This window comes from Tachyglossus aculeatus, chromosome 24 (genome assembly GCF_015852505.1).
Source record: "Tachyglossus aculeatus isolate mTacAcu1 chromosome 24, mTacAcu1.pri, whole genome shotgun sequence".
Classification (NCBI taxonomy): domain Eukaryota; kingdom Metazoa; phylum Chordata; class Mammalia; order Monotremata; family Tachyglossidae; genus Tachyglossus; species Tachyglossus aculeatus.
In genome coordinates, this window is record NC_052089.1 from 9,694,577 (window position 1) to 9,710,978 (window position 16,402).

Genomic DNA, 16,402 nt, shown 5'->3' on the forward strand with positions numbered 1-16,402 from the left:
GACTCTTCCTACAAATCATGTTCTGAACAGTAATAAATGCCATGATTTCCACTGTACGATCGGGACATAATAAATAATGCGGAGCCAGAAGAATTGCGATTCTGTCGATTGCCCCATGCAAAACATTTTCAAATGCACTTGATCCACTTTTTATCCACTTATACCTATAGGCTGATAACGTTGTTCTTCCTCCCATACTGTGCCCTCACACATCGAGGACATAATAAACGGGTCTGTAGCCTATAAGAAACATGAAAATATATTTACAACTGCAAGAGAAGGAGGGAGAGTGAACACGCAGCTAATTACATGACAATCAGAAGTGTCACCCAGTTCAAGGACATAGAAGTGGCATAGATCACTCAGAACAGAGTTTTGCATTATTACTTTGTCCCTTTTTGGTAGTATCAAAGAACTGGATAATTGCCTTTCTGTTAAGGTAGAGTCACTGAAGAGACAAATGCTTTTCCTAAGCATTTGAAAATTACAATTTCCTTTAAAACCTGAAACATAAGTTTACCCCCAAGTTGGTTGGGATTTTGAAATATATATGCATGCCTTTTCTTTAGGGGTTGGAAGAAAACCTTTTAGAAAGTTTTATACTTTTTTTGCATTTGCAGCTTTCTGAAGGAGTACCTACACTCACTTTTGGTAAATTTACCATCCTCGTTCATGGAGAGCAGGATAATGCAGATTCTGCTGCTTGTCGTGGACTTTGATGCATTGTGCTTCTCACTGAGGTGTTTCTATCAGTGAACTTAGCAGAAAGAGCACAGGCCTGGGAATCAAAAGACTAGGACTCTGTTCTGTCATGTGCCTACTGGGTGACCTTGGACAAGTCACTTAACTTCTCTTAAACCTCAGTTTTCTTATTTGTAAAATGGGAATTGAATGTTTGGTCTTCCTCTTCCTAAGACTGTGAGTGCCTTTTGGACAGAGACTATGTCTGCTATGTGTCAGGCACTGTTGTAAGTGCTGGGATAGACATAAGTTAATCAGATTGGACACAGTCCGTGTCCCACATGGGGCTCACGGCATTAATTCCCCCTTTTTCCTCTCCTCCTCCGCATCCCCCACACCCTACCTCCTTCCCCTCCCCACAGCACCTGTAAAGATGTTTGTACAGATTTATAACTCTATTTATTTTACTTGTACATATTTACTATTCTATTTATTTTCTTAATGATGTGCATCTAGCTTTATTTATATTTATTCTGATGACTCCTGTCCACATGTTTCGTTTTGTTGTCTGTCTCCCCCTTCTAGACTGTGAGCCCCTTGTTGGGAAGGGACCGTCTCTATATGTTGCCAACTTGTACTTCTCAAGAGCTTAGTACAGTGCTTTGCACACATCGCTCAATAAATATGATTGAATGAATGAATGAATGAATTCCCGTTTTACAGATGAAGTAAATGAGGCACAGAAAAGTGAAGTGAATTGCCCAGAGTCAAGCAACAAATAAGTGGTGAAATTGGGAATAAGACCTTGGTCCTTCTGACTCCCAGTGTGGGTTCTATCCACTAGGCTGCATTACTTTTCAATATCTCTTCATAGAGAAAGTATGGGTAGAAATAGGTAGTGGCACTTGTGCTCTGAGAATGTGCTACAGATGGAAAAGTTCACCCTACACCTACAGACGTGGCTAAAAAGGTTAATATGTGATCCTCAGTCTGATCGAACCATGTCCCCACGAAGACTGTTCTTCTGTAGAATGGGGACAACCTGTTGACTTTGTATCTACCCCAGCACTTCGAACAGTGCTTGGCACATAGTAAGCACTTAACAAGTACCATAATTATTATTATTATTATTATTATTTCCCCCTCTAGACAGTAAGCTCAGTATGGGTAGGGAATGTATCTGCTATATTATTATATTATACTTTCCCAAGAGCTCAGTACAGTGCTGCGCAGTAAGCAGTCAATGCATGTATTGGATTGATTGGTTGAAACCTCTTACAATTTCTCCTCTTCAGTTTGAATTTCAATAACATTCTCATTTTTATACAGTCTCAAAGGGTTCAGCTGAATGGATGGCCCAAAAATCCACTTTAGAAATCAACTACAATTTTTAGTCTCATTATAACATCTTTTATACCTCCCTATAACATCCAACCTTCTCTTTCTCTGTTTATGTTCTCACAGAGGGTTTGAAGTGGGAAAACGAGCTTGCCCACAGACTCTTTCTGGCAGCCAAGTTCTTGGAGGGGACCAGAATATTTTTATAAATGAAAACAATGGCAAGTGAAAAGAAATAGCTATTACCTTAGAGAGCTACTATTGGTGTCCAATGATAACAAACAGAGCTTTTGCAAGATAACACGAGAACATTTTAAATTAGCTGAGTGTTGGAAATGTACATACTTTAACAAAACACCAATTACCGCTGATTACGTATCCCATTATTTATCTTTAAAGGGAACGCAAGACACTTTGAAAACAGCTTTAAAAATAAATCCTTTAGAAATAATAAAAAAAAATTACTTTGAGGTGCTGATTGCCAAAGGCTAGATTGAATCAATGCTTCAGATTTTCTAGCTTGGGATGGTGCTCCTCTAGGCTGACCCTGAAATTGGCCCTCTCTATCAGCTTTGATCTTCCCCTTCCTTCCACGGAGATACAGGAGATGGAACCCTCAGTCTCAGGACAATTTGTCACAAAGCTTTCAGAGTATGGGGGTGGCAAGCAGGGCTGAAAGGTCAGAATTGAGTGTGTGTTGGGGAAGAAAGAAATGTTCACTCTCAAAGGATGCATCAATACCTGGCCAGAGAGACTGTGGGGGCCTGAAGAGTCAGGAGAATATACATGTGAGAGAGCTGACTTGGAGCTGTGAGGCAGTTAAAATTCTTAAGCTTTGAAATCTTGAGGTGGGCATGGGGAGTGAGAACCATAAATGATTTGATTTCCTGGATGAGGGGCAGAATTGAAGGCAACACCTATAATGGTGGTTGGTAAAACCGGTGAAAATATAGATCAGTTTGTTTCCACAGGAAGCCTGACAGAAGAGGCATTGATCTCATGGAATGAACCCAGTGGATCTATGGGGAGGCGATGAAGCCAGAAGGAGAAAGTCAGACCATAAGTTTGAGCCATAAATGCAAAGAAATGTCCGGGATGGGAATACCTGCTCTAGTTCCTTCCCACTTGGCCCCAGTAGTAGATACCGAATAGACTCCTTACCAGCATCTGAGTCTGCTAATTAGCAGTATGATTTGGGGCGGATGTTTACTGTCCTAATAATGGCTCATCCTGTGCTCTGACAGTCAGAGGAGGAAAACAGTAATGAAGATTGGAAATCTCCTAAGCCATTGCAACAGTTTTAAGACACTTGGGGCTGAAATTGCAGAAGAACTGATAGGTTTTTTTAAAAAAGGATTAGAGACCAGATAACACTCTCCCCTCGCCCCCCTCCCCCCTCCCCACACATCCCTCCCATGGTCAACAGGCAGAGAATTAGAGATGAAGAGTGGGAATAAGAGTGAGGTATTTTATTTGTGTACTTGACTCCTTGACTGTTGAATTATTTTGGGAACTGTCCTTTGTGAAAAATAATCGGTGTGTCCCGCAGTAGGATCTGCTCTTAAAAAAAGGATCTGCTTATGTGGAAACAGATTGATTGAAGAGGAATGACAGCATCATTTAGCAGAGAAAGTTCTGGATTTGAACACCATTAGTTGCCACATTTTTGATGACACATCACACTGTTCTGTCCAACTCAAAGAGTGCAAAGGAGGAAATGGAGTGGCACCGTGTAGTGTCAAAGGTTTGGCTGAGATAATTAATCCTTCTGCTTTAGCCATGCCTCTGCAGGAATACTGGAGAGTCAGAGAGATTGGGGATTCGATATGGGATGAGTCCAGGTCCAAACAAATAAGAGGTCCAGTCTAGTTCTCTTGAACATTAGTGACGTTAGTAAACTGGCCCAGTTTACTACATCTCTTATACTGTGAGCCCTGGGTGACACAGTGCAAAATTTCCTGAGGCTGAAAATAATGGAATCACAACAGTATGAGCAGAGCACTGTACTGAGCATGGGGGAGGTTATGGTGAACAATAATAATTGCAGTATTTTATATTTTTTGTTTACTGAATGCTTATTCTTGCCAAACCCAACATTACACACTTGGGAGAGTACAATATAACCATCAATTAATCAATAATATTTACCGAGTCCTTACTACTTGCAGAGCATGGTACTAAGCACTTCGGATAGTACAATTCAGTGGAATCAGCAGACATTTTCCTTCTTCATAACGAGCTCACATTGTAGGGGGGAGACAGACATCAATATGAATGAATAAATGATTTATAATGTATAATGTAAACATATATTCATAAGTGTTGTGGGGTTGGGGGCAGGGCAAATATCAAATGCCCAAACTTCACGGATCCAAATGCATAGATGATGCAGAAAGGAGAATGAGCTGGAGAAAAGAGGGCTTAATAGGGGAAGACCTCTTGGAGAAGAGATCCCTGCCCTCAGTGAGCTTGCAATCTAGTTTTACAGCAGGCAAGTGGCAGAGCCAATGAAAAGCATGATCCCTGCTCTTGGAGAACTCAAAATCTCAGTGGGAGATGAAGCATACAAAAATGAATTCCTAAAAAACAATGAAAACTTGCTTCAATATTTTTATGGTATCAGGACCATTTTATTAAATACTGTTTCTCCAGAGAAATATTTTTGAATATTCTAAATAAAAGACTTTTAGTAAAAATTTTGGGAAGAAGCTGAAATCAAATGCCTTGTGGCACAGGCCTGGGGATACTTCGAAAGAAAACCTAAAATGTCTATTTTTATGGCATATTAATTCATTCAATCATATTTATTGAGCGCTTACTGTGTGCAGAGCACTGTACTAAGCGCTTGGGAAATACAAGTTGGCAACATATACAGTCCCTACCCAACAGTGGGCTCACAGTCTAGGAGGGGGAGACAGACAACAAAACAAAACATATTAACAAAATAAAATGAAATAGTAAATATGTACAAATAAAATAGAGTAATAAAATGTACAAACATATATACAGGTGCCGTGGGGAGGGGAAGGAGGTAAGGCGGGGATGTGATAGAATTGCCTGAAGTGGTGTTGCCTATTCATTCAGTCAGTCATATTTATTGAGTATTTACTGTGTGCAGAGTACGGTACTAAGCGCTTGGGAAGTACAAGTCGGCAACATATAGAGATGGTCCCTACCCAACAATGGTCCTAGTGGATAGAGCACGGGCCTGGGAATCAAAAGGGCCTGGTTTCTAATCCCAGCCCCGCCACTTGTCTGCTGTATCACCATAGGTAAGTCACTTCACTTCTCTGTGCCTCAATTACGTCATCTGTAAAATGGGGATTAAAATGTGGAACAGGGACTGTGTCCAACCTTACAGCCTTGTATCTACCCCAGAACTTACTACAGTACCTGGCATATAGTAAGCACTTGACAAATTCATTAAAAAAAAACAAAATGCTTTATTCACAGGCTACCACATATTTGTAGGCATACTGGATAACTAGAATGCTTGCAATTTGCTAGCTGTCAGGTGGAAGGCATTGGGTGATTTCTGGGGCAGACTTTTTTTTCCATCCTCTTCTACCTCTTTTCTTGTCCTCCTTCTTCTACTCCTCTTCTTCTTTCTCCTCCTCTTCTTTCTCCTCATCTCCCTCCTTCTCCTCTTCTTCATCCTTCTCCTCATCATCTTCATCATCCTCATGATCCCACAATCTTAAATGCTAAGTGGACAACCCAGTGGGGTTAAGTTCTTATGATATCCTGAATAATGTCCTAAAATAATTCATCTTAATTGTAGGATTTCATATGAGCTTCTTCTTTTGTTTAATGAGGATAACTAATTTTCATCTGGAAGCATTAGCTTCTATACATTAATCAGTTTATCACCCCAAAGAATTCAGGATTCAGGGTGTCTTTTTCTGGACCCCAAGGCTAAGATTAGCTCTCACGACACAGTTCCAGCAACCAATACTTTTACCCCAGAGAACTCGATAGAGCTGACCTGCCACATCCATATATTAATTGGAGAATTAATTAATTGGAGTGGGTATTCTTACTTGATGAGCCACAGGCTAGAATATTTATCTCTGGATTCTTTCAGTCTGCAGATAGTCTAGTGTCTAGAGAACACCCTCAGAATGGAGGAAATTTGAGATCTAAGCAGAGTTAGAGATGATGGCCATTCATTTTAAGTATTAATCACTAAAAAAATGTTAGTGTGAAGGAAATAAAGACTCTATTCCAGGGGCGAGAGATACTTCTGATACAGTCAGGTACTTCTGACTGTAAGCTTGTTGTGGGAAGGGAATGTGCCTGCTATTTTGCTGTGACACACGCTCCCAAGTGCTTAGTATGGTTCTCTGCATACAGTAAGTGCTCAGGAAATATGATTGATTGGTTCAGTCATCTACTTCACCCTTTTCTCTTGGTTTCTGAGAGAGATGAAGGTGTGCTAATTTTTAACCAAATGGCTTAGTCATTCTACCGATAGCAAGGAGGACGGACAGGATCTTTTAAGGATACAGGCACACCTGAGACAATGCTACCTTCCACCTGAAAATGGGGATCAGTTACCTGACAAGGACAAGAAAGGCTCACTGCTATTGAGAAAAGAATGCTTCTCTTTGAGGAAAAACAAAAGAGACAAGAAAGCAAAGAGAAAGAAACACGGTACAGCAAAAATCAAACATGACCACAAAACCGAGGGCAGCCTTTTCGTGCACACAGTGTGTATGAGACTTTGAGTCTCCCATTGGCCTTTACGTATACACTTAGGTGAATTTCACCCACGGCATCTTCTTCTAATGGACGATGCTATATAAATAGTTTACTATATTGTCCTTATTGTTATTACTACGAGTGCTTGGTAAGTGCTTAGTACAGTGCCCTGCACATAGTAAGCACTCTGTAAATACCATTAATGATGATGTGTATCAAACCCTGTTCTACAAGATGCAAGTTAATAAGGACAGGTCCAATCCCTGCCCCACATGGGGCTCACAGTCTAAGTTGGAAGGAGGATAGTCATAGAATCCCCATTTTACAGATGAGGAAACTGAGACAGGAAATTAAGTGATGTGCCCTAGGTCACACCGTAGGCAAGTGGCAAAGGCCAGCTTAGAATCAGGTCCTAGGTCTCTGCTCTTTCCACAAGGTCATGCTACTGAAACTATCAATCCATCACTCAAGGGTATTTATCGAGTGCTTATTATGTTCAAAATACTGTTCTGAGCCTCTTCAAAATCATTAATATTATTAATGTCTATGTATCATTTACATCTCTCCTATGAATAGACATCTTATACTAGCAGGAGAGTTTGCATACGCCGATGAAGTTTAGAGCTATGTCATGTAGGGCGACCCAGAATGGAAAGGTCTAACCTGAAGCATCAAAGTCGATTGACCTGTGCTGGGTTGCATGGGAAAGAGTCAAAGGCGAGTGATCAAGTGATCAAAATGTTAATCAGAGATTTAAGTCTTCGCTGAGCAGAAGAAGGCAATGTTAACCACTTCCGTATTTTGACCAAGTAAACTTTACGGATACACACACCAGAACGACTTTATGACAGAAAATGGGACATTCTGAAGAGGGTGTGCCATGGAGTCGCTATGGGTTGGAAACGATTCGATGGTGTTTGAAGAAGTACTAACGTATTAGATTACATAATATATAGTATAATATACTATATAGCATATAGTTTTCTTACAGCATATAGTTTTCTTACAGCATATAGTTTTCTTACATCATATAGTTTTCTTACAGCATATAGTTTTCTTACTAAGTGATTTCCTCTATCTTTTCCGGCATGTTCAGCCAAAGTGCAGGTTTGGCTGAGTGACGTCAGAGTCCTTTAAGGGATATGACGAGCTGAGAGAGACTTCGCCCACTCCCCCATTTCCTTCCTGAATGCTTTCATTAAAACACGGGTGACTCCAGCAGGCACAGGCTGAATGAACGGCATGCAGAAGCTGACGTCCACCTGTCCAAACAGACACGTTCCGACACAAGCAGAATTGGTCTCCAACAAACGACAGGCTTGGCTTTCTATAATGACAGGCTTGTGCTTCTGGAGCTCTCAGAAGAGCCACAGATGGAAAGAATTGGTGACAGTTTGCACCCTGGGGAGAGTGTCAAATGTGTGTTACCTTTACACCACACTTAAGAACCAAGACAGTGGAGAGGCAGCTAATGATGGCAAAAGCAGCTTCTATTTGCTTTCTGTTCTGCTCCTTTCCTCTCCACCCCTCCTTTCTTCCAAACTAGGGTCTCCTTTTGTTTCCCTCTTTGTCTTTTTCCTCCACAATCAGGTTGTTCTTTCCTGTAACTGAACACTGTGGAAATCCGGCTGGTCCTCTGATAGTGTGGGCTGTGGGTAGTCAGTACTGAGCCAGATGGACGTGGAGAGAGAAACAAACAAAATGTGCCACACGGATCTCTCTGCCACTCTCAGTCTCCCTTTCTTTCCCTTCCTTGTTCTTTTTCCTCCATTCAGCAGGGCTTATAGAGCCGGGGAATGTCTCCCACCACCCTCCTCACAATAACCGAAGCTCAAGTAGCAGATCGCAGTTGTTTGCTCGGAATGCTCATTTTATTTCTCCGAACAGGTGTGGGGCGGGGATTGAACAGGTGTCGCTCCATCACACGTTCCACCTTCCTGGACTTCTACCATCACCCTTTGTCTCCCCTCTGCTTTAATTAAGGGAAAAGATGAAAGGCCTCGATTATGCTCTTGGCTTCTAAACTTGCTGCCTTTAGATGCCGTTAGGTGAAAGGTGTAGAATTTCCCCCTCGCCAGTGAAGCGGTATATTGCCAGTAATGTCAACTGCTTAGATTCTGGGGGTCATTCAGGATGTTTTCCAGTTGTTTGACAGACTGAAGTAGGGATTTGTGGTCCCGGGGGGGCATCATCCAATATCTGAATAGGGATGAATCCATCCATCAATTAATGGATGGTATTTACAGAGTACTTACTATGTGCAGATCACTGAACCAAGAACTTGGGAGAATAGAATACAACAGAATTGATAGAGAAGTTCCCTGCTCACAAGGAGCTTGCTATCCATCCCACCCAGGGCACCATACCACTTATGTACAAAGTTGTAATTTATTATAACACCCGTTTCCCCTTCTAGACCGTAAGCTCCTTGCTTGCAGGGAACGTGTCTATCGAATCTGATTTATTGTACTCTCCCAAGCACTTTAGTACAAAGCTCTGCACACAGTAAGGGCTCCGTAAATACCACTGATTGAAGGAGCTTACAGTCTAGAGTCACTACTGCTTAATTTGACAATCCAGTGCGGTTGGATGATTTTTTTTCCATGGTCGGCACTAAAGCTGATGCAAGAAAAGCAGTGCGGCCTAGTGAAAGGAGCCAGGGCTTGGCAGTCGGAAGGCAAGTCACTTCACTTCTTTTTGCCTCAGTAACCTCATCTATAAAATGGGGATTAAGACAGTTAACCCCATTTTTGACAGGGACGGTGTCAAACCTGATTAACTAGTATCTACCCCAGCACTTAGTACAGTGCCAGGTACATATTAAGCATTTAACAAATGCAATAAAAAAGAGGTAAAAATCTCCTATTTAGGATCAGTTTGTTGGATGTTGTTACACCTGCCATGAATCCCTCCATACTTTATATAAGGGAATTTATAATGGAATTTATCAAGCGCTTACTATGTGCAAAGCACAGTTCTGAACACTGGGGAGGTTACAAGGTGATCAGGTTGTCCCACAGGGGGCTCAAAGTCTTAATCCCCATTCTACAGATGAGGTAACTGAGGCACAGAGAAGTGAAGTGACTTGCCCAAAGTCACACAGCCGACAATTGGCAGAGCCGGGATTTGAACCCATGACCTCTGACTCCAAAGCCTGCGCTCTTTCCACTGAGCCACACTGCTTCTGTACTTGTTCTTTTTCTTCACTGTCATTCCTCGTTGTGGGAGAGTATCTGCTGCTGCTGAGGGCCAATTGCTTTTCTTTAATGGGTAGGCCTAGATTAATCAATGGCACTTATTGTGCACTTACTGTGTGTAGAGCACTGTAGTAAGTGCTTGGGAGAGAAAAATAAAATAGAGTTCAAAGACACAATCCCTACCCACAAGGAGATTACAAAGAGTCATCGGTCACTTCTAACCCTGGGAAGATTTGTACGATTTGTCGTTAATGTTGTGAGACGTCATTGTTGGAAATCTTGTCCTGGTATTGGGCAACAAACCTGACTTACAGATGGCATCTGTGGCTGTTTGGCTTAATGGAAAGCCTGTCTGGTTGAGAGTCAGGTGATGCAGGTTCTAATCCCACCTCCATCACTTGCATGCTGTGTGACCTTGGTCAAATCACTCAGTTTTCCTGTGTCTCAGTTTCCTCACCTGTAAAATGGGGGTTAAATGTCTGTCCTTCCTCTCCATTAGGCTGTGACCACAATATGGGAAAGAGATTGTATCTTATCTGGTTATCTTGCATTTACCCCAACTCGCAGCCAACAGTAAGTACCTAACAGATATGATTATCATCACTATTGTTGTTAACATTGCTATTATTATTATTATTAGTTCAAGTGGCACAGTCCTAGGAGGTAGAATATCCTTCAGTTTTGTAGACATTTATTTTGCTATGGAGTTCGATGCCTCAACCATTTCCCTGTGACACAGAGCCAGATAAGAGTGGCCTCTAATAAAAAAGACAGTTAAAATGTATACATTTTTAGAAGAAAGTGTATTGAATGATTTATGAAATATGTTAAACATATAAAATGTGAGGGGAGTGATTTATTTTCTTATTAAATACCTATCTATGTTTTATATTCTAGAACTGGGCCAGCTCCTTCCACTGCCAGATTGTCACAGCTCACCCAGGGGTTGACAGAGCTCTGGGCTGTAACTTATGTTTTGTTCCTAGTCCTCTGAGACACTTGTTCCAACTCAAATTTATTAAAAACAATTAAACACGGATGTCAAGGGACAACAGATAAAATCTGCGGCAGAGTTTAGCTAGAGGCCCTGCCAGTGTTAAATAAAAAACAATTCCGTCTTCAGGGTCAGCTTGTTCATTGGGTTAAAGAACGGGACTGTTTTAAGACACAGCCTCCAGGTAAATGAATGTGCATTTGTGTGTTTGTGTGTGTTTATATAAATCTCCAAATATCTAAGTCATCCATACTGTGACCTCCCCACCGGCATTCTCTCGCTCGGAAACCGAGAGTAAATTTTGGACCGTTAGGATGTAATCACACACATTCCGAATCACAGAATTGTTTCACTTTTCATCCTGTCAGGTTAGATTTCTTGGGGGACTCGAAAGTTCCTTAATACGCCATGAAGCACTGAAACGCTTGACGTCGCTAACCTGTGATTGAACCCCGTGGAATGAGAGAGGTACCAGAGCAGGGCTTGGCATCTTGGCAGATGGAGTAGATGGTGAAAATCCAATACTATTCGGGAAATTAACAAAAATGGTCCTCTGGCATGATTTAAAGTTGGTCAATTGGTCAACCAGTTTTCTTTCCAGTGTTCAGAAAGCTTGGAACAAAGCAACCTATTCAAGACAGGTCTAAATCTAACCTCCCCAAAAGGACTGAGACCAACCCAGTAGCCTCCTAACTAGTGGACGGGCAGTCCTCCTTGCTTCTCCACCCACAGCAAACCTCAGAGCATGAGTTCTCATTGTACCGGGCAGGACTAGGCCTAGGGGTAGAGAACCAAACAAGTCCACAGGACTGCCCATATTCCTGCCCTTAGGGGACTGGCAGACAAGGAATAAACCTCAGAGAGGCAACCAAACAATCAATCTGCCATTTATTGAGTGCTTACTGTGTACAGTACAATAGATTAGGTAGACACAATACTCGCTCTCAAGGGGCTTACAATCTGAAACAGCATTTGCTTCCTGTGAAATCTTGCTGGTGGTTTTCTTCAGGATTTATGATGAAATGCTGGATTCATAATGGCACCTCGAGGACTTTAATTCGCATCTGCTGCCCTCTGAGTTTGTGAAGAGCTTTTTGAGCATCTGGTCCAGCCATTGTTCTGCAGCATGTCTCCCTCTTTGGGAAGGGAGAGGGGAGGTGAACACTGATGCACCTGACTTTTGCTGAGTCCTCACTTCCAGAAATAGCCAGGGCTTTGAAAACACCAGAATTATGCACACAGAAAACAGTAATAGTACTGAAGCAGCGAGAATCAGCATGACTTAGTGGATAGCGCGTGGGCCTGGGACTCAGAAGGAACTGGGTTCTAATTCTGCCTCTGCCACATGTCTGCTTGTGACTTTGGGCAAGTCACCTAACTTCTCTGGGCCTCAATTACCTCATCTGCAAAATGGGGATTAAGATTGTGAGCTCCATGTGGAACAGGGATGTGTCTAACTTGATTAATGTATATCTACCCCAGTGCTTAGAACAGTGCTTGGCATATAGCAAGTGCTTAACAAGAGCCCTAATTATTAGTATTATTATTAGGGATAGTATTTATTAAGTGCTTGCTCTGTGCAGAGCACTGTACTGAGCACAGGGACAGAATTCACAGGTGGAAATTAGGTACAATTCCTGTCATTCGGAAGCTCACAATCTACAGAGCATAAATGGAGAGAGGGGATGGAAGGCAGATGTCAGTGATGACTTAATGATGAAACAATAATCAATCCACCAATGATATCTATTCATTCATTCATTCAATCGTATTTATTGAGCACTAACTGTGTGCAGACCACTGTACTAAGTCCTTGGGAAGTACAAGTTGGCAACATATATCGAGTGTTTACTGTGTGCAGCTGCTTTTTAACACAATACAGGTAAAAAAGAAAATGAAATCAGGAGGGCGCTGTGGCTCGAGGTTTGTAGGGTTGTTGGTACATATAAATAAGGGTAGGCATGTTGATTTTTTCGATTGTTTTGTTTTGGGTTTTCATGGTATTTTTCAAACTTCTACTATGTACCAGGCACTGTACTAAGTACTGGGGTATATACAAGCTAATCAGGTTGGATGCAGTCCATGTCCCACATGAAGCTCATAGTCTTAATCCCCATTTTACAGATGAGGGAACTGAGTCACAGAGAAGTGAAGTGACTTGCCCAAGGTCACACAGCAGACAAGAATGGCAGATCAGGATTAGAACCCAGATCCGTATGACTCACAGTGCCATGCTACTTCTCAACTCTCTGTATTTCTGCATTCCCCACCTTTCTGGTCCTGCCCTTAACCTTTGAGCTATGAACCCAATCCCATTTTGAGCATCCCAGAAAATGATCATCTTGCGCTGGCTTCATTGTCCCTGAGAAACCCAGCCATTTCACGGATCCTGATGGAATTGGGCGAGAAGTCAGAAATCAGGGTTGTAACCCACCCATGACATCTAAGATTTCCCGTGACTCCTAGGGCATGTCAGAGAAGATGACTCTTGGAATATCTCCAAGTGCTTGTCTCATCTTTGCGTAAGGTAGGCTAAGATCAAACTAAATGACATGGCTGGGAACTGTTGGAACTTCACTTCCTGACAGGAAATAAATGATTCAGAGGGGCAGGCCAAAGGTGACCCCCCGCTCCCCCAGATCACCTCATAATAATAATTGTGGTGTTCGTTAAATGCTTACTATGTGCACATGTTTTGTCTTGTTCATTCATTCAATCGTATTTATTGAGTGCTTACTATGTGCAGAGCAATGTACTAAGCACTTGGGAATTACAAGTTGGCAACATATAGAGACGGTCCCTACCCAACAGCAGGCTCATAGTCTAGAAAATAATGGCACTTGTTAAGCACTTACTATGTGGAAAGCACTGTTCAAAGTGCTGGGGGGATACAAGGTGATCAGGTTGTCCCACGTGGGGCTCACAGTCTTAATCCCTATTTTACAGATAAGGGAACTGAGGCACAGCGAAGTTAAGTGATTTGCCCAAAGTCACACAGCTGACCATTGTCAGAGCCCGGATTTGAACCCATGACCTCTGACTCCAAAGCCCGGCTCTTTCCACTGAGCCATGCTGCTCTCAGTCTTGTTGTCTGTCTCCCCCTTCTAGACTGTAAGCCCGTTGTTGGGTAGGGATCGTCTCTATATGTTCCCAACTTGTACTTCCCAAGCGCTTAGTGCAGTGCTCTGCACACAGTAAGTGCTCAATAAATATGATTGGATGAATGAATGTGCCAAGCACTGTAGTAAGTGCTGGGGTAGATACACGCTAATCAGGTCAGTCACAGTCCCTGTCCCACATGAGGCTCACGGTCTAAGTAGGAGGGAGAACAGATACCGAATCCCCATTTACCTGATGAAGAAACTGAGGCTCAGAGAAGTTAAGTAATTCACCCAAACTCACACAGCAGTTTAATTTCCCAGGTCTGTGCTCTTTCCACTAGGCTACACTGTTTCTTAAGAATAGTAAATTTGTCTGAGAGTTGTGATCCTTATTGCCATCATCATTATCACCAGGTGGCGTGAAAATTGAGGCAGGATTTTCATTATGAATTGTGTTTTGAATAATGAGCATGAAAATGAAAAAGAAGCAGATTACATAAACATAAATTACCTCCATTGCTTTTCAAGTGTGAGGAGATTTTTTGGTTGGGCTTTCCCAAGCTAGTTAACATTAAAGTTGCATTTATTTAAAAGGATCTGTTCTCATTCAGTCAAATCAAGAGACTGCAAAAGAGCCTCTACTTTCAGGCAAATGGATAAAATAGCTTCCCAGATGCATGCTCTGGCCATATTTGAGGATGAATTGGGAAGTGTAAAATGTAAGCAGTGAAAGGGAAAGAGAGAACTTACCCAAGAACCTATCATCATGACATTAACTAAAGTCCTGCGAGGGTCAAACGAACCATGAAGGAAAATTGGTTAAAAACCTCTAACCTCAACTCAAATTTTCCTAGGACACTAGGGAAAAAAACCTCTAAAAAATCTGCATGTTCAGCTTTGTACGATCCCAGAATTTGAGTGAAACTGTCAAAATGTACACAGTTGAGATCATCTGACACTCATGATGGTAGGGTATGTTATCTGGCTGCACTGCAACAAATTCTGGATGGACTTTTAAGGTGAAAAGACATGGAACTAGATCCAGAAAGGCAAATCCAACTCACTTTTTTTCTGGTCTCACTGAACCCAACACAAACTCCCTAAGATTCAGTCAGCAGCAGCTGTGGTTCATCATCAAGAATTATTCCAAGGTTTTTTTTGAAATGTTAGAATCTTGGTGGATTCATAGGGAGTTCAGAACTTCCTGAAATAACCTTGTTTTCAAAGAGAGGTGAGATGGGTGTCACAGAATAGCAAGCAGGGGATTTATTGTTCTTTGCTTAACTGATGGGTGTGAATCCCAAAGTCCTCCTTTGCTTAGCTACTCTAAATCTGAACTGTCCAAACACACTGCTAGCTCACTCAAACCACTATAAAGGTCAAGTCAAATGGCTAGAAGGTGTGGAGAAGATGAAGAAGACAGGAATTATGTGTTTGTTGTGCAGAACAGTGCATTCAGAAAGAGCCCTGATTTTAAAGATGAGTCTGACCAATTACAGTTGGCTGAAGAGCATTTGAAAGCATTCATTGCTATCCACATAATATACCAACCATGTGACTGGAATCAATCAATCAATCAATTGCATTTACGAAGTGCTTACTGTGTCTGGAACACTGTATTAAGTATTTGAGAGAGTACAGTAAAATAGTATTGGCAGACTCAATCCCTGCCCAAAATGTGCTTAAAGTTTAGGGGGGAGACAGACATTAAAATAAATTATAATGAGGAGAAATGGAAGAGTATACGGATATGTATTTAAGGGCTGTGGGACTGAAGATAACCAACTTGTTACAGGGAAAATTCCCAGATGGAGCTGGACTTGACAGAGAATTCTGAACTCAGTGATCCTTACCAGTAGTACTGAACAGTGGAAGACTAAGGTCAGACAGAAGAATGACTTAGCAGATCTTAATTAGAACCATTTGGGAGACTTGGTCTTAATTTTATCATGCAAAGAAGAGCATCTTGGAAAGTAATTTCAACTACCCGTAGAAATGAAAAGGGTATTATAGTCAATTTGGTCACTATCTTTTTTTTTTACAAGAGCTCAAAGGCAGACTGTTCAGAGCATGAAGTACTAGCCCAGTGCATGTTTTATTCATTCATTAGGTTTAAGAATTGAACAGTTATAATTTGCTCGGGTAAATCTTCTGGAGACTTTTCCAAGAACATTGACATTTTCCAACTGTGCGTGGACAGAGTCCAGAGAGTTCTGGGTGCATATGACTGCCAAAAATGTCACCTTGGCAATGGTTTACCCTGTCTAGTATACTGTCTCCAAAGGACACTTTGGGCAGTTATGTGATGATCTGATGAGGGAGAGCGCGCATGCTAATTTTAATTTGTTAGATACACATAACTGGGCCAGAGCATGCAGTCTCTATAATGC